Here is an 18,712-nt window from a genome sequence, read left to right as displayed (position 1 = left end):
CAGCTTCTTCCCCAGGGACTGGCACCAGGGCCAGGCCTGGGCAGGCACACCTGCTGCTGGAGAGAACCCACCAAGGACCATGAGCTGGGCAAACAGGAGACAAGTGCCCCCATCTGTGTGGGGCATATGGGAACTCTCCGTACTAGCTTTCTAATTTTTCTGTAAATCTAAAATGAGTCTTGAAAAATGAAGTTTATTCTTAAAATCTCTCTTCTTGTGTGATCACCCCATCTTCTGTCTGGATGTCTAAGACCCTAGGGAGGCACTGGAGGGCCCCTGGGCCAGTGGCACAGGACACTCGGGTCCACCAGCTCCCCTGAGGGACCCGAGGTTCCACCCGTGCCCCTCTCAGACCGAGCACCACCACGTGGAAATCAAATGTCCAAAGTCCAAGAAGATGTGAGGACGGCGGGCCTCTCTGCAGCCTGAGACAGGCCCACCTTGCCCTCTGCCTGGCTTCTCTCAGCTGAGACTCCTGAGTTTTAGGGCATGATCTCCTGAGCGGGCCCAGAACTGAGGTGCCAGGCTGGTAATTCCAACATTGGTCCACGTCTAAGTGGGGGAGGAGTTCCCCTCAGGCTCACAGCAGCTTGGCTCTGAGAGGCTGCAGGGTCACCCACCCCCAGAGCCCCTGTCACATTCTGCTAGGGTCCCTTCCACCAGGACCGGACCCCTGCTGTGCCGGGACTCACTCCCAAGCCTCTCACAGTCCCCAGAGGTGTTTCCTGGGGTCTGAGTAAGGGTTTCCCTCCGGCTCCCACCTGCCGGGTCCTCACAGATTTGAACTTTCATGCTCCTGGCCTGGCTGCAGCCGGGGGGTTCCACTCTCACCGTGCCGCTGCCCTCACTGGGGTCTTCCCTTGGTGGATGGAGGCTCGGGGATCCCACAATGTGCCCTGAGCTACCCCAGTCTCCAGTTCTTGGGGAGAAAGGTGGGGGGGATTCCCGGAGGATTTCCTATATTACACTTCTCCATAACAAGAAAGGCACCCAGCATTTAGGGCAGGATTCTGTACAGGAAGGCAGGGTTCACCTGTCCAGGGTTCTCTGGTTCCTGAGAAAGCAGCCTGAGCTTTCTCAGGAACCAGAGAGTAAAGAGTGATCCAACCCAGCCCTTCTCAAAGCACGAAAGCTTGGTGCTCAGCTGCAGGTCTGATCGGACCTCTGTCATTGCAGGCACCATACTTCCCCTTGTGCAACTCCACATCCGAAAGCCTCTATCCACTGCCCATGCACTGAACTTCTCAAAACGTCCAGAACAAGAGCTGCGTGTGCCTTCAGCCCCAACCTCTACCCCAGCCCAAGGCAACGAGGTCTGTAGGAAGTATGCCAGAGCCATGGGGATGCCTCTGGGGAGGGTGCCATCTGGCAGGTCTTTGGGAAGGGACATCTCTCCTGTAACACATCCAGATGGCTCAGTCCCTCAACCCCACCCCCGACTCTGCCTCCAGCCACTGCTGCGGGGACAGGTCCTGCACGGGCGCCAGTCAGTGGCACGCAGGTGCACCCAGCACCCCCCGCAGGGAGCCTGGAAGCCCAGCTCGGTGGGGGGAGGACAGGAGCTGGTGGGGGCGGCTGGGGCAGCTGCTCAGTGAGGGCTGTGTTGGCAGCGTCCACCCGGGAAATGAAAACCAGCCCCCAGGAAATGAGTGTTCTTCCTTTGGCCTCCTCAGACTTGAGAACACAGGCAGGAGGAAGAGCCAGAGACAGGAGAGCGCAGCTGGTGGGGCAGGAAGGGACCGTAGCGCTCCTCCTGATCACAGGGGTAGGGGCGCTGAGGAGCTGGGGACCGCTTGTGGGCTCAGCCCACCCAATGACCTCGGAGACCCCAGCAGTCGGGGTGACTGGGGCTCTTGGGTTTGCCCCGGCACAGGGGTGGGGGCAGGGCTTCCCTCCCTTCTCCCTCCCTCCTTCCTTCCTTCCTTCTCGGCTCAAGACTGCAGAGATGCCCTGAGACCCCCAACAAAGCAGGAAAGAAACTGTGGGTGTTGGAGGTTTGCTGCATTCTGTGGCCCCCACAAGCCGAACTGGACACCCCCCAGGAAGCCAGCAGGATACCCAGGGATGGCACAGACGTAGTCGAGCTGTGACAGACAGTCTCCGTGTGTCCAGGCCAGCCACGAGATGGAAGACTGTGCCACGGCTGTCCCCACTCTACCAACAAGGAGGCAGAGGCCACGAGGCTGAGCGACCTGGCCGAAGCTCCGCCGGTCGAGCTGTGACAGACAGTCCCCGTGTGTCCAGGCCAGCCACGAGATGGAAGACTGTGCCACGGCTGTCCCCACTCTACCAACAAGGAGGCAGAGGCCACGAGGCTGAGCGACCTGGCCGAAGCTCCGCCGGCCGCCCGGGCCCTGCTCCTCACCTGCACCCCGGCAGGTAGTTCTAGAAGACGGTCTGACACCTGTCCGTGCCGGGCTGCCGTCTAAATGTCCATGTCCTGGACGGGCGTGAATTGTAACCTTTTTCTGCCTCAGATTTGTTTGCCATTTGACTTCTTTTGTTGTAAGTGGATGATCCTTCTAAGAACACGGTTGTTATTTTTGTACTTAACGGACCCAAGCTCTCGGTTGCTTAACTTCTTTGAATCTGGGTCCCCTGTCGGGGGGAGGCAGGCTCCGCGGGGGCTCGTTGCGGTGCTGCTGGAGGCCCGGAGCCCGGGGGGGCACAGGAAGGGCTGCGTTGCTGGGAATTACAGAGATTCTTCTGTTCCCCTCTGGAGGTGACCTTCAGAGCCACCAAGGTTGCGCACGTATAGCACCTCTGGTGGGAGCCACAGGCCTCCCCGGGGTGAGGTGAGGGCTCCCTCCTGCTTGCTGGCTCGGGTCCTGCAGCAGAGAAGCCTTCTCACCCCCAGCGTGTAAACGTCCTCACCCATGCTTCCTTCAGAGCCCTTCGCCTTGTCATCTGCCACACGGACCCCTTTAACCCATCTGGAACGTATTTCAGTGTGAGGGAAGGACCCAGCGTTGATTCTCCGGCTTCAGAAACTAACCCCTGCGCCCTCAGGCCTGTTGCAAGATCGGTCTCTTCCACAGCAACTGAATTCTCCTCTTCTTGGAAGGATCAGGAACACCTGCTCGCGGCCTCGGGGAAGATGGCTTGGCCTCCTTGGCCTCGTTGTCCAGCACAGCCCTCGCCTGGGGGCTGGTCACAGACTCGGGACCCCACTGAAGGATCAGGAACACCTGCTCGCGGCCTCGGGGAAGACGGCTTGGCCTCCTTGGCCTCGTTGTCCAGCACAGCCCTCGCCTGGGGGCTGGTCACAGAGTCGGGGCCCCACTGAGGAAGGATATTATCCTCTATAACCGAGGGTGAGGTCACGGATGAGGGTTCCGCCACCTCTTTCGGGCCCAGAAACAAGGAACGGCGTGTTGCTCTGCTGCTGGCGCAATTCCTTGGGCTTCCAGCTGGAGGCTTGCCGACGGGCCCCACCTGCACCGGCTTTCCCTGCTGGAGGGTGCGCGCCTCACCCTCCAGGGACCATGGAGGGAGCCTGCGTGGCCTTCCTGGTGCAGCTGAGCCACCCTCTTTGGGCTGTTGCCATTCTCCCCCGCCCCCCGGCATCGGGTTGAACCCAGACCTGCTGGAACTTTGCCTCTTATTTCCACTCACGCTGTGGTCTGGCTTCCCCTGCACCCCACGACTTGGCTGGCCTAGGGAAGCCCAAGGACTCCACTTGTCATGGGATGTTCCTGAGGAGTGTTGGGGCTCCCCACCCCTAGTCCTCTGCTCCCAGGAAGAGGGGACACATCTGCAGAGCCCATTCACTCTCTCGAATCTGGTCTCCCCCCACACTGCACTTCGTGCCGTGCTGATGCTTAAACACTCCCCTTCCCTGCCTCTCCAAATGATCAGTGCTTCCCCCCCCCCACCCGCTGCCGACTTTAACGCTGAGTAGGTCACTCCTTGTCAGCCACAGGGGGTCACTGGCCCTGAGACGTGCCTATTCCGGAACTCATGGGTCAATATTTTGGATTTAAATATTTCTCTTCATCATTTCGTCCTTCAGTTTGCTATTTGTCTTCCCCCCAGTCCAAAATCACAAAAATGCTTTACCGTATTTCCTCCTTTTGCTTTACTAGCTCAAGGGTAACATGACTTAGAAAGAAAAGAAATTAGCCCTCGACCCAGGCCTTCTGGGGGGACGTCATATAGGAAGTGTGTTGACAGAGGCTGGGAGGCTGGGGGGTCTTCCCAGATGGGGATGCAGGCTGTCCTTGGCAGAGGGGACGGGAGAAGAAAGCCGGCAGACAGGGTGGACTGTGTGAGGAGTGGAGGCAGGGGGAGTAGCTGCGGGGCGGCCTTGCACAAGGACAGGGAGGCTCCAGGAGAGGACAGACCTCAGCCCCAGGTCTGCGCAGACCCGGCTCCCTGCTTGTTTCTCTGTGACCTTGAGTCTTGGGGGTATGGGAGGGGCCAGGGGTAAAATGCAGCATGCATTTCTGTGCTACCTGCCCCACGGGGTGGTGGTACGGATGACACTTCATGACAAATTTGCAGGCAGTTTGTCAACTGTGAGGTGTTCATCTGGCGTGTTTTCTCAAATGTGGGTGAGTGGTGACTCACAGCTGTAACCCCACAAGGAGATCCGGACCCACAACGTCATCAGCACCACCCGTGTCCTTACTCCCACTTACAAAGCATCAGCTGTGTGCCAGGCAGTTCAGGCCCTTGGCCGGCAGGATTCGACTTATCCCTCACATGTAAGCTATATACACGAGTGCATGTGTACTGTATGTGTCCCCACTATTCAAAGACCCATGGCTCACACACAGGTTGGAGGGCTTGTCTGGGTTCACGGAGCAGTAAAGGCAGATCCAAGGTTGGAATCCAATCTCTGTGTCTTCTCCCACAACCCCGCTTGGTAGAAGCTGAAAGGGTGGCTGGAATGTCATGGCAAGTCTTCCTCGGGAGACACTGGAAGCAAGAAACCGTGGCAGGGGAAAGAGGTGCCCAAGCAGAAGAGGAAGGACTTGTAATGTCAAAGGATGCACGCCCTCCACGGCCAGCATCAAGGTAAGATGAGAGGCCATCCCGGGAGGACCAAGTCCTTTAAACCTCAGGGCTCTGAGGTTTAAATCCAGCCTCTGGATTTGCCTCTCAGGTGGGAAACCCAGTCATCAGTGGGTGTGCACTGCACAGCGGCTACAGCGGTGAGGAGGGAATACCACTAATCCATAAGGGCTGTTACCAGTGTCTGGCTTCCACTTTGCTGGAAAATGCAGGACATCTATGCATGCTTTGAAATTAAACATCTGTCCCCAATATTATGTGACATTTCCCCCCACTTTTTATGAGTTAATGAAGTTTCTATTATTTTAATATGAAAATAGGTAATGAACAAGTCTGAAGACACCAACCAAAGTCTCTGAAAGGAAATGAGCTTGGCTGATCCCAATACTGGGTGGGTTTTTCAGAAAATCCCACATGGAGATCCGTATGTGATTGTCCCACCCAGAGACCCATAGTTCTCACCTTTAGCTCCTAGGTATCATCTAGGCAGGTAAGAATCATTGTTGACCTTATTTTGCCGACAAGGGAATTAGAATATGCAATGGCTGAGCCCCAGAGAATTCAGGACCCCCAACACCGTGCTTCATTCTTTCTCGTACACTTGTCTCCCCTAGCCTCATTGTGAGGACATTGCAGTAAATGCCACTTGCTGCCTTAAGCTTAAAACATTCCTTGCATTTGCATGGAACCAGAAAAGACCCCAAATAACCAGAGGAATGTTGAAAAAGAAAACCAAAGTTGGCGGCATCACAATTCCAGACTTCAAGCTCTATTACAAAGCTGTGATCATCAAGACAGTATGGTACTGGCACAAAAACAGACATACAGATCAATGGAACAGAATAGAGAGCCCCAGAAATGGACCCTCAACTCTATGGTCAACTAATCTTTGACAAAGTGGGAAATAATATCCAATGGAAAAGAGACAATCTCTTCAACAAATGGTGTTGGGAAAATTGGACAGCCACATGCAGAAGAATGAATCTGGACCATTTCCTTATACCACACACAAAAATAGACTCAAATGGATGAAAGACCTAAATGGGAGATAGGACTTCATCAAAATCTTAGAGAACACAGGCAGCAACCTCTGTGACCTCGGCCACAGCAACTTCTTGCTAGACATATATCCAGAGGCAAGGAAAACAAGAGCAAAAATGAACTATTGGGACTTCATCAAGATCAAAAGCTTTTGCACAGCAAAGGAAACAGTCAACAAAACTAAAAGGCAACCTATAAAGTGGGAGAAGATATTTACAAATGTCTTATCAGATAAAAGGCTAGTATTCAAAATCTACAATGAACTTATCAAACTCCACACCCAAAACCAAAACGTTCAATCAAGAAATGGGCAGAAGATATAAACAGACATTTCTCCAAAGAAGACATACAAATGGCCAACAAACATGTGAAAAAAAATGCTCAACATCACTGGGCATCAGGGAAATACAAATCAAAACCATCAAAACCACAGTGAGATACCACCTCACACCAGTCAGAATGGCTAAAATTAACAAGTCAGGAAACCACAAATGTTGGCGAGGACGCAGAGAAAGGAGAACCTTCCTACACTGTTGATGGGAATGCAAGCTGGTGCAACCACTCTGGAAAACAGTATGGAGGTTCCTCGAAAAAGTTAAAAATAGTGCTACCCTATGACCCAGCAATTGCATTACTGGGTATTTACCCCAATGATATAATCATAGTGATTTAAAGGGGCCCCTGATCCCCAGTGTTTATAGCAGCAATGTCCACAATAGCCAAACTATGGAAGGAACCCAGATGTCTATCAGTTGATGAATGGATAAAGAAGATGTGGTGTATATACATAATGGAATATTACTCAGCCATCAAAAAATGAATCTGCCTTTTGCAATGATGTGAATGGAACTAGAGTTTTTATGCAAAGCAATATAAGTCAATCAGAGAAAGACAAAGACCACATGATTTCACACATATGTGGAACCTAAGAAACAAAATACTTGAACATAGGGGAGAGGAAGGAAAAATAAAATAAGATGAAAATAGAGAGGAAGGCAAACCATAAGAGACTTTTTTTTAATTAGCCAGAAAGAAAGAGAGAGAGCACAAGCAGGAGGAGCGGCAGGCAGAGGGAGAAGCAGGCTCTCTGCTGAGAAAGAAGCCAACACAGGACTCAAACCCAGGACCCTGAGACCATGACCCGAGCTGAAGGCAGATGCCCGACCAACCAAGCCATTCAAGGAGTCCGCATAAGAGACTCTTAAGTATAGGGAACAAACACAGTGGCTAGAGGGGAGTTTGCAGGGGGGATGGGATAACTGGGTGATGGGCATTAAGGAGGGCACATGATGTAATGAGCACTGGGTGTTATATGCAACTGATGAATCACTGAACTCTGCCTCTGAAACTAATTTTAAAAAAAGATGATGTTAGTTGAAAACAAAACAAAACAAAAGTTCCTTTTCTGGTGAAACACCAACAAAATGTGAAAAAAAAATACATTCACATACCCTGTAGATTCTGTTCTACATAAATGTCTATTTGTTCTTGACTGTAATTATAGGTCACTGACATTTTGCTAACTCTAGATCTCTATCCAAAAGCTTTCTGAGGCAGGTTAGTACTTTAGACAGAGAGCACCTTTCATTCTTGGCTTCCTAAAACTTTAAAAGTTTCAACTCGACCTCCGTCTCCACAATGCCAAAGAAGCTGTTAAAAATTGGTCCTGAGACAAAGGTGCAATTTCTAAGGTCATTCAGTGTGTCACAAAACAACTTGGCCCCATGGTGCCTCCCTCCTGCCATCTTGCTGCATTGTTGATCATGGGCCAGACCTCCTATCACTGTCTTCACTGACACTAACTGGAACGGGGATGGCCTCTGGCCATGGCATGAGCCTTTAGTCCTTCACTTTTTGCCAGGACCTGTGTCTTTCCCATGACGGAGTACCCCTCCCAGTCTCTGCTATCTCTGGATCCCAAGAGAATCAGGCTGGGACACAGCAGCCAGTATCATCAAAGATCCCTGAAGCTTGCAGGGCCTCTCTGAGACTCCTGCACACCCAGCCCTGCTCAGCCTGGCAGTTCAGCAGTGCCCAGCTGTGGGGAGAGGGAGAACTGGGAGCTCAGCAGGGAGGCGATTTCTGAGAAGTCCAGGGATTCAGGTGCCCACCACTAGGAAGAGTAGCATTGTCTCTGTAAATAAGAACTTCTCTTCACAGTTTGCTTAGCCTGGCCTCTGACTCCTAAATCGGGGATTAATTCCTAAACCCCACAGATCTGAGTCTCTCTGCTGATCTAGGACTATGTGCCAACGAAATGGTAGAAACAAGAGTCCTCTGGCACTATCAATCATCTTATGAGATGGACGCCATTGCATTCAACTCCTGACCTTGAGGGGGACTCCTAATCCAGATTCTTTGCAATTAGTCCTATTTAACTTTTGCAAAGCGATGACAATAGAACTTAGTTTGTGATCTCATTTATCACTTTCCCTGTCCTTAAAGTATGAGATGCGAGTGCCCCACCCGAATATTTGAAGAAAAGCCAGTACGTGCAAAGTACAAATTCCTTCCTCAACGTCATTGGCTTGTGGGCTCGTCATTAGAGATGGGGGTGGTGGGCGCTGGCCTTCATTGCTTCATCTGGGATTTGCTTATGGAGCAAGAAAGGAAATAGACCCAAATCGGAGCTTGTCTTCGGAATCTGTCTTCTTCTAAGCCAAATTAAATGCATGTATTTCATTAACATGTGGTCAGAGATTACAATGATGATAGATTTGGCCAATCTACAGTCTTTCAGAACAAAAATGGCAATTGTTTGCTTGTGGGAGGGAAGCATTTGGTGAGTTTTAAAAATGTGAAAATGAGAATAAACATCCCATGACTCATGAATTAGTCATAGAGTGGGACGTTTTTTCCCCAACTCCCTCAAGCGGCTGGCCTAAGCAAGGTGCTTGCTGGCTGAGCTGACCTTCCTCTACCCCCACCACTGAAACGCAGATGAGGTTGGCTTCCCCTTAGCTCACACCCCTGTGTGCATTGTGCTCTTCTAGCAACTGCCAGAGTAAATACATACCGAGGAGGAGGCAGAGACCCGTGGTCATACAATTCAGTGTTCTACCCTCTGGTGCTTCTGGGTAATTGCTCAAACTCCTCTGGAAAATGTGTTTTGATTATTTTCTTCCCCAGGAGGCAGAACTAGAACAATAGGGGGAAGTTTATTTGGGCTCAATCGAGGGAAGGATTTTCTAGAAAGAGCAGCCCCCTGCCCCCTCCCCACCACAGTACAGTCTACTCTGAATTCTGCCACTGTGGGAGTATTTTCAGTAAGACCTGGACAACAGTCAGTCAGGGACATTTGGAAGGTGTGGCTTGAGTGCTGACAGTGAGTGGTCTTCCCATATCTACCACCCCTCATCACCCACGCCCTGGTTTCCAGCTGGAGGGGACTCGGACTCCAAATCAAGCCTTCCTCTACAGGAGGAGTAGGCTAAAATACCAGGAAGTGAAGGGCCCCTGGGCAAAGTTCTGCCCCCCACTCCCCTCCCCTGCTCTTCGATGAGCCAGTTCTAAGGCAAGTCCTACTTTTAGTCCAAGGTCTACAACAGGACAGGGCCCAGCTGCCCACAGGAGGCACTGGCGTTCCTGCTATTGGCTTCTTCCCCATGTCTTGTTCTGCATTCACCTGCCAGTGCTTCCTGGAATCACCTCCAGAGTAAATTACTTGGGCCCAAACCCTTATCTCAGGGCCTGCTCTTAGGGGTACCCCACCCAAGAAAAGGGGTTTGTGCATTGGGGTGGGCAGACTGTCTAGACAAAGAAACTGGTTCTCACCCCCTGGGACCTTGGCATCTAAGCCTAAGAAGAAGACAAAGGAAAAGGATAAATAATGGTTTGGAGAAGAAGTGGCTGAAACCAGGGTAAATCAAAGGACACTGACCACGCCCTGAGGACCAGGAAGAACTGCCCCAGGTACCCAGGGACACCCTGCAAGGCCCCAGAGGAAATGCCAGCCCAAGGGCACATGCAGTCTGGTTCTCAGAGATGATCAGAGAGAAAACCTCTGTAGCCATTTCTTCAACTTCTGCCTCAGGCTTGTTCTGCAAGAGCTTTGTAGCATTTATTTATGTAAACATACATTAAATATATAATACTGATGGCATTTCAAACCAATAGGCAAACCATGGGTTCTTTATGAAGTGGTAACCAACAGCTCCAGATTCATAAAGCTAAACACGGTTTTATGGCTTAAACTAAAATTATTTCAATTCTGTTTAAAACACGAAACATTAAAGAAAGATAAAATTATAAATATATAATAATATAAATATAAATATAAAATATAAATATAAGATAAATATAAAATCTAGGGGTGCCTGGGTGGCTCAGTGGATTAAAGCCTCTGCCTTCGGCTCAGGTCAAGATCCCAGGGTCCTGGGATCAAGCCCTGCATCGGGCTCTCTGCTTGGCAGGGAGCCTGCCTCTCCCTCTCTCTGTGCCTGCCTCTCTGCCTACTGGTGATTTCTGTTTGTCAAATAAATAAATAAAATCTTTTAAAAAATTATGAAAATCTCAAAAGAAAAGATAGCTGAGTATTTATATAACCATAAAATGGGATGAGAAATTTTAAGACTGGCCCCAAGGCAAAACCATGAAGAGAAAAACAGATTAGTCTATAAGAGCAGGTAAAACTTCTTGATGTCAACCATTCAGTAAAACGGAAAATGACAAAATGGAAACAGTATTTGCAATACACAAGACAAATTGTTATGGGTCTTCACATGGAAAGAGCATTTAAAAAACAATAGTGGAATAAAAAGTGGACTAAGAACCTGAATCTCAGTGTTACATAGCTTAGGGGCAAGTTTAATCTCACTCGTGGTCCAGGGCTTTCCTATCAAACAGAGAAGGTCTATTAGATGTCCAAGTCCCACATTGGTGAAAATGTGAGAAGACAGATGAGTACAATATTGAAGTCTGGGTAGAAGTAGAAATTAATCTGAACTGAAAATTGTCCATATTCAGGTGCAATAGAAGCACCAAATATAGGAAGGCCCTTTTACCTGTGAATTTTAGTTCTATAAATTGAATGCTTTTCTTCTTCAAATGTAAACTGTGTTTAGAAACAGTTTTAAAAGATACCAATTACAAAACAATGTTTCTAGGGAGAAAATATTAGAACAGAAACAGCTCTCTAGAAACAAAAATTTGATTATACAAACTCTAGTACATCTACACAATAAGATACTATGTAGCATTAAAAATAACATTGAAACAATGCACATATTGACATAGAAAATGTCCATAAAACCTGATTAGGTGAAATCACAGGTTATGAAACTTTTTATGGGAAAAGTGTACATAAATATAAAAACAATCTGAAAGCCACCAACAGTCATTTTTTTAGTGAGTAGGATTATCATGGGTTTGTCCCACTGTATTTTCTGACTTTATTAAAAATCTACTACTTCAGGGATAGGAAAAGTCAATATCTGAAGTTTCATTTTGAATGAAAATTATAAACATAAATCATCTGTGTATTCAACTAAAATAGGTAGGAAGGGGACAAAAAACTTCTAATTAAAAAATATAAGGAGAAGGAAATAATAAGGAGTCAAAGATAAATTAAGACATTATGAAAGACATTATGAGAAAAGATAAATTAAGACATTATGAAAGATAAATTAAGAAATTATGCCATTAATAAATGAAACCATGTGTTTTCTGAAAAAGCAATAAATAGACAAGAAATCAGAACAAAAATGTGCATATGCACTATGAGCTCAATTATGTTTAAAATCACAGAAAATACCAGAAATAAACACGCCAAGATGTTCAGAGTGGGTGCCTCAGGGCATAGTGTTCATGTATTTTTTCTGTCGTTCTCCCATTTATTTTCCAAGGAGTATACAAATGAATGTGAACTTATTTTACAATCCTAAAAAACTGATACCTGAAATAAGTATAAAGAAAAAAACATAGGTAAGGAGGGTTTCAAGTGGACATGAAAAATAGCTAAAATAAGACTGGAATAAAAATGAAATCAGCACTGGCAGAACATCAGACTCAGGGGAAACAGATTCCTGTTCCCACTTAAGCCCTAGACTCGGGACCCCAAGTTCTAGTATCTCCAGTACCCTGCCTACAGTCCAGGCCAAATAGGACCAGGAGGTGAGGCAAAGCAGCTGGTGTGGAAGGAGGCCTGGGTTGCATGCAGCAGGAGGGAGGAAATCTGGCGTGCATAGACAAGGGACAACCTCAGAAGGTTCGGGTCCAGATTCCCAAATAAAGGGGTGATTATTGGCCCCACTAGGAAAGGATTAGGCTCCCAAGTAATAATCGTTAGCAGTTGTAAGGGGAAGCTATAAAGAGTCAGAAGGAAGAGAAGAGGATTTAGTAAACCAAACAACAAGGACAGGAGCAAAAGGGACAGGGAGCTGTAAGCCAGGGATGCAGGCACTGCCTCTCATTCTTAGAGATGGTTTTGTAAATGTATGTGCACTGAGCCCCTTTCTGTTTCATTAGTTTGTTAATTCTTATGATTAAGTGCCTATTCAAATTGCAAGTTATTTGTATATTAAAAGGTTATAGACATGTTAGATCAAATGTTTCAGATTTTTTCCAAAGCGCAATGATCAAACAGTTGAATTGCAAAACCTATTGGGTTTTCCAAAGTTTGATGACATATTTTTGGCAAAACTAAGGGGAAGCAGTCACCCTCATACATTGCAGATGAGAATATAAAAATGCACATTCTCCCTTGGATGGGAATTTCAAAATACCTAGCAAAATTGCATATTCATTTACCCTTTGACCCAGCAATTCCACCTCTAGAAACATATCCAAAAGGTGCAGTGGGAAAAAAATACACAAATATGTTTGCATACGATGAATCACTGTGACGCTTGTTACAAATGCCTGGGAACAACACAAAAGGGGGCTGGTTCACTAAACTGCCAGCTCTCTATAATGGAATGCTATAATGCAACCGTAAAATGGAGTACTATAATGCAACCGTACAAAGGGAATAGTATCTCCATATACTGCTGTAGTTAGACATTAGGACATCCTCCTCAGTGAAAAAAACCAAGATGGATACATGACCAACAAGTGTGCGATACATTACTACATACTGAAAATATGAGAGACTATGAAAATATCTAAGTATTTTTAAATGGAAGGCTATAATATAAATTTCCACAAAATTACTGATGCGGGGGTGGAGGAACAGAGCAGTGAGGAGAGATATAGAAGCTGAACTTCGACGATAACATTGTCATATGGGTCTATCTTAGGATCCATGTAAATAATTATATCACAAAAAAAAATCAGTTAAAAAGCAACTCCTAGGGGCGCCTGGGTGACTCAGTGGGTTAAAGCTTCTGTCTTCGGCTCAGGTCATGATCCCAGGGTCCTGGAATGGAGCCCCGCATTGGGTTCTCTGCTCAGCAGGGAGCCTGCTTCCTCCTCTCTCTCTCTGCCTGCCTCTCTGCCTACTTGTGATCTCTCTCTGTCAAATAAATAAATACATTCTTAAAAAACAAGCAAACAAGTAACAACAACAAAAAACTCCTAAAAATCTAAAACAAAATGAAGCCAATGAACCAGGCTGTGTACGTGGTTGACGATAAACCAAACAGAAAGCAACCACTGAATGTGACTTTTAAACATAATTATTTGACTGTCTATCCCTAGTGGGTTATTCTTCAGGGACACACACAAGCGCACGTGCGTGTGCATGCACACACATACACACACACACACACACACACAGAGTTAAACTATCTTCAGGAATCATATTGCTGCTAGTCAATGTTGGTATTATTATCCTGAAGTAGTTGTGTGCATAAGACAAATTAGCAATTATTTTGGTGTCATGGAGAATGAGAAAGTTTTTTGGAGAATAAAGCTACATATGGATCAATTAAGTTTATTAAAACATTATAGTTCTAAATTTGATTTGGAAGCAAAATTATTTAATTCAAGAATTTTGGGTAACCTGGGTGGCCCATTCAGTGAAGCATCTGCCTTCTTCTCAGGTCATGATCCTAGGGTTCTGGAATCGAGTCCTGCGTCAGACTCCCTGCTCAGTGAGAAGTCTGCTTCTCCTCTCCCTCTGCTGCTCCCCACTGCTTATGCTTTCCTTCTCTCCCTTTGTCAAATAAATAAATATAATCTTTAAATAAGAAAAAAGTATTTTATCTAAAAAAATTCGCTGTTTCCTTGCTCTGTCTACTGGAAAGACCTAATTATGAGGAAAATACTAGTATCCATGAGTACTCCTAGAGCCCAAAGAACAAAAACATCCTTTGAACTATATACATAAGATTTGTGCACTTTGGAAGCAACCTAAGTGAATAAGCAAAATGTGGTGTAGACACACAATGGAATATTATTCAGTCTTTAAAAAGACAGGAAACTCTGAGGGACACTCTGGTTGCTAATTACTTAACATCGACCTGGTAAGATTCAAAGAGTGATTAGTTCAGATAATGCATATAAAGTGCTTATCACTGTGCTTAAAATACAGTCAACACTCTATCAGTAATGGCTATTAATAAAAATAATAGGAATGAAGAATTCCTATTCCTCACAATAGGAATGAAGAAAATATTTTAAGACTTGGGTTTTTTCTGAGTCCAGTTTGGACACATTCTATATGCTCTAATACATAGTAGTGTCATTGTAATTACTTTTTAAATAATCTGCATTTGAGATGGCCCTTTCCTCATCAATCAAATATTTATTTATTGGTTAATCAATTATGTGTGTATGTATGTATGTATTATTTTCAAGAGGTTGGATTTTTGGAGGGGGCACATGGATGGCTCAGTCAGTTAAGCATCTGCCTTTGGTTCAGGTCATCATTTCAGGGTCCTGGGATCGAGCCCCACACTGGGCTCTCTGCTCAGTAGGGATCCTGCTTTCCCCCTCTGCCTGCTGCTCCCCCACTCTCTCTCTCTTTCTCAAACAAATAAATAAATTCTTAAAAAAAAAAGAAAGAAAGAAAGAAAGAAAGAAAGAAAGAAAGAAAGAAAAGAAAAAGAAGAAGACTAGAAACGGACCCATGCTACAACATGGATAAACTTGAGGATATTATACTATGTGAAATGAGCCCAACTCAGAAAGACAAACACCACATTCAGCCCAGTATGAGGTTCAGAGAGCAGTCACCAACCCAGGGCCATCAAGTGTGGGAGTGCCAAGGGCTGGGGAAGGCAAAGGGAAGTTTTTTGCTATAGAGTTTCAGTTTTGCTGGATTTAAAGAGTTCTGGGCATGGCTATGGGTGGTGGCAAATGTTCTTAATATCAGTGAACTGTACACTTCATAGTTAAGACATTAAATTTTATCTGAGGTGCATTCTACCACATAAGAGGACCAGAAAAACACTCAGGCACACACAGAAAGAACACCAACTGTATGTCCAGCAATAACAGAAACACGAGGTGACTCCGGTCTTGTCTGCCCCACAGGGGCTGGCCAGGGAGGTTTCCCACGTGAAGCATTCCTGTGGCAGGGGGCCACGTCCCACAGCCCCTGCTGCCTTCTCCACTGTGGAAAGAGCCCTTCCTGAGGAGAAGTTGAGGGGATTCATAGACCCAGTTTGCACAATTTCTGCTGCCTCTCCCTTACATGCTGCTCCAGATCCTGCTTCTTTCCCTCAGCTCACTGTGTGCATGTTCTCAGAATGCCATCTTAAAGATGTCCTCATATCCTGCCCTGTGCAGCTCTTCTATATGACTCCTGCACTCCTCACCCACACTGGCTCCCGGCCTTAGTTCTTGATTCATTCATTCTCTCTCTCTCTCTCTCTCCCTTCACACCATACTTCATCTTGAGTCTTTTTGTAGGACACTAATTGGCTTCTGCTCTAAGAACAGCCACCATATGTGGAATGAATGAGCATGGAACAGAGCATCACTGCAGTCCGAAAAGCAGGGAGCTGCCCACCCCTCTTGCTCCAGGTGCTCGGGCATAGACTCATGAAGCACTTGGGGAAGCGGAGTGTTAACAATCACAAAACCATAGCAGATTATATGAACCTGGGACTTTAGAGAGCATCTGATTTCATTGCTCTTACACAGATGACCAGACTGCAGTCCCTAAGTAATGTGACATGGTCAGATGCCAATGAGCCATTGCAAAGCAGAAAACAGAACACAGGACCCTTTACAATCAAGAATGGGTTCCAACTAGACTGGGCAGGCAGGATACAGCTGTCAGGACCTGCTCAGCCTTCAGATGCTTACACCTTGTAAAGGGGTATTACCTGTGTGTAGCCAGAGCATCTCCCTATTACTGCTGCCATCGCCGCTTACGTTACAGCAGTCTACATGAATCCTGCTACATTCATTTTTATGGCTGCATAACATATTACCAGCAACTCATCACCCTAAAACACTCCTGTTTATTAACTCACAGTCCCAGAGAGATGAGAAGTCCAGGCACACCGTGACTGGGGTCTCTTCACAGGGTCTCAAAAGCTGAAATCTGGGGCGCTGCTGGGCTGTGTTCTCATCTGGAGGCTTGACTGGGGAAGAATTTGCTTTCAAGCTTGTTCACGTCGTTGGCAGAATGCAGTATCTTCTGGCTGCAGGATTACATCCCCACTTCCTTTCTGGTTGTCAGGTACTCTTCCCTCAGAGGGGCAGCCCACACCCCTTTGCCATGTGATCCCCTCAGGCAAGAAGACACTCCTCTCATGCTTCAATTCCTCTGTCTCTAACTCCTGGCCCCAGATGTCAAGGGTCACATGCTTGGGTCAGGTCCACATGGTAATCTCTCCCTTGTAAAGTCAGCTGCACTATTGAACAATCTAATCACAGAGTGAGATCCATTATATTCACACACACACACACACACACACACACACTTTACCCATGGTGTCCACACAAAGGTGAGATTTGGGAACTATCTTAGAATCCTGTCTGCCACTGTGCCCCAGAGCAGCTCCAAAAACCTAAACATGGGTCCACAGACTTAACACCACATCATTAGGGCTGAAGTTTGTGTTGGAAAGAACCTCCAAAGTCAGGAAAGTCGGCTCCATTGATTTCCATATGACGCTGGATTTGAACTTGATTCCAGCTGGGAGGTTGAGGGCTACAGTTCTAGTTGGTCAAAGCATAACCAATTCTCTGCTCTGCCTTCTTGGTCAGACTCAAATCTTCATTATTTCCAGCTTGTTCCCCCACCTGCAAGAACCCTATGGAAATTATTCCTAATGGTCCATGAAAAGATCAAGGACCAACCAAACTCAGATGTCTTCAGTTGCCATGTTCTAATTTATTGGCAATATGTTGAGTAATGCTTTCCTGATTATTTCCCTGGTTTGGTTGCTTTACCAGATGAAAAATGGCCAAAGACAGTTATTAATTAAATGAAAATGCAGCAACCAGATGTGAAGATCCTAAACTCTTTTATTTTGAAGTATCTTTAGAAAGAAAGAAAGAAAGAAAGAAAGAAGGAAAGAAAGAAAGAAAGAAAGAAAGAAAGAAAGAAAGAAAGAAAGAAAGAAAGAAAGAAAAAACAGAAACACTGGCTAGAAGAGAAATTTGTCATACCTTTTAGCTTATATATTTATTTTCAACATCCATATGCAACTAACTTCTGGTTTCATTTCCTATCAAACAATGCTTTGAACTTGTTTTCCTTCTAAAATCATCCCAAGTAAACTCATATTAGCCAAGGATGCAGGCTGCTTTTGTTAAAGAAACTCTGTGAAAAGAAAATTGAATCCATTTCCAGAGCTGAAGAGAAAGCAGTGGTGAAAGACTAATTTACAAAGTGCACTGCACTGCTAATTGGCGATGCTTGTCTTGTCTTTTTGAGACAACTTTCTAAAACTTAAGCATTTTAGAGGCATGAAGGAACCACTGGTTCCTGGTACAATCTCTTTGTGTTACAGATAAACTGAGATGGAGAGAAATGAAGCGACTTTCTCGAAGCCACCCAGTGGGTTAGCGGGTGCCCCAAGGGTCCAGCTTCCCAAGGGCCCTGCATGTGGCCAGAGAGTCCCTGACCCCTGGAGCAGAGCCAAGGATCCCCCCCTAAGATGCCCTCAATCCGCTTATGGTTTCATGCAGAGGGTGTTGCTAACGGAAATGCAAAATGACGTAAATTAGGCAGATTCTCATGTGTTAGTGTTTTGAACAAAGACAGAACATCTGTCTTCACTTTGCCCTTGCAGGAGAATCTTCTGCATGAGCATGCTCGGGCCCATTCTGATGATCCTTTGCAGGGTGGGCCGAGCGGTGAGGGTGATGTATCACTGAGGGGCATCTCAAGGTCGGCAGTTGGACTCCTAGAGCTTCACTCCAGAGTCTGAAGACCACCTTTTCTAGGGAGAGCTGAGGGAGACCCAAAATAACTTCCCAAGGATGCCATTTCATGGCTCATGTCCCTAAAGGCTTTAATCCCTCTACTTGTCAAAGGGTCAGTAGTGATTACTAAGTTATTCAATACTATTTTTTTCTTACTGATAAGAGACATTTTGAAACTTAAAAATCATTTGCAAAAGAATTATTTAAGTGTAATGTGTTGACCTAAAAGGCATTAATAGTACTTTGGGGTACAAAAAGAAAAAGAAAGAAAAAGAAAAACAATTATAAAAACCTATGGGTTTTGTAAAGAATGGCTTTTAAATTCTTTTTAAATACTGGGCCTGTCGATCTTAGCACTATTGGCACTGTGGGACAAGTAGCTTGTCCTGTG

This window comes from Mustela erminea, chromosome 8 (assembly GCF_009829155.1).
Source record: "Mustela erminea isolate mMusErm1 chromosome 8, mMusErm1.Pri, whole genome shotgun sequence".
NCBI classification, from domain to species: Eukaryota; Metazoa; Chordata; class Mammalia; order Carnivora; family Mustelidae; genus Mustela; species Mustela erminea.
The sequence above is the reverse complement of the archived record's forward strand: the minus strand, read 5'-3'. Positions refer to the sequence as shown.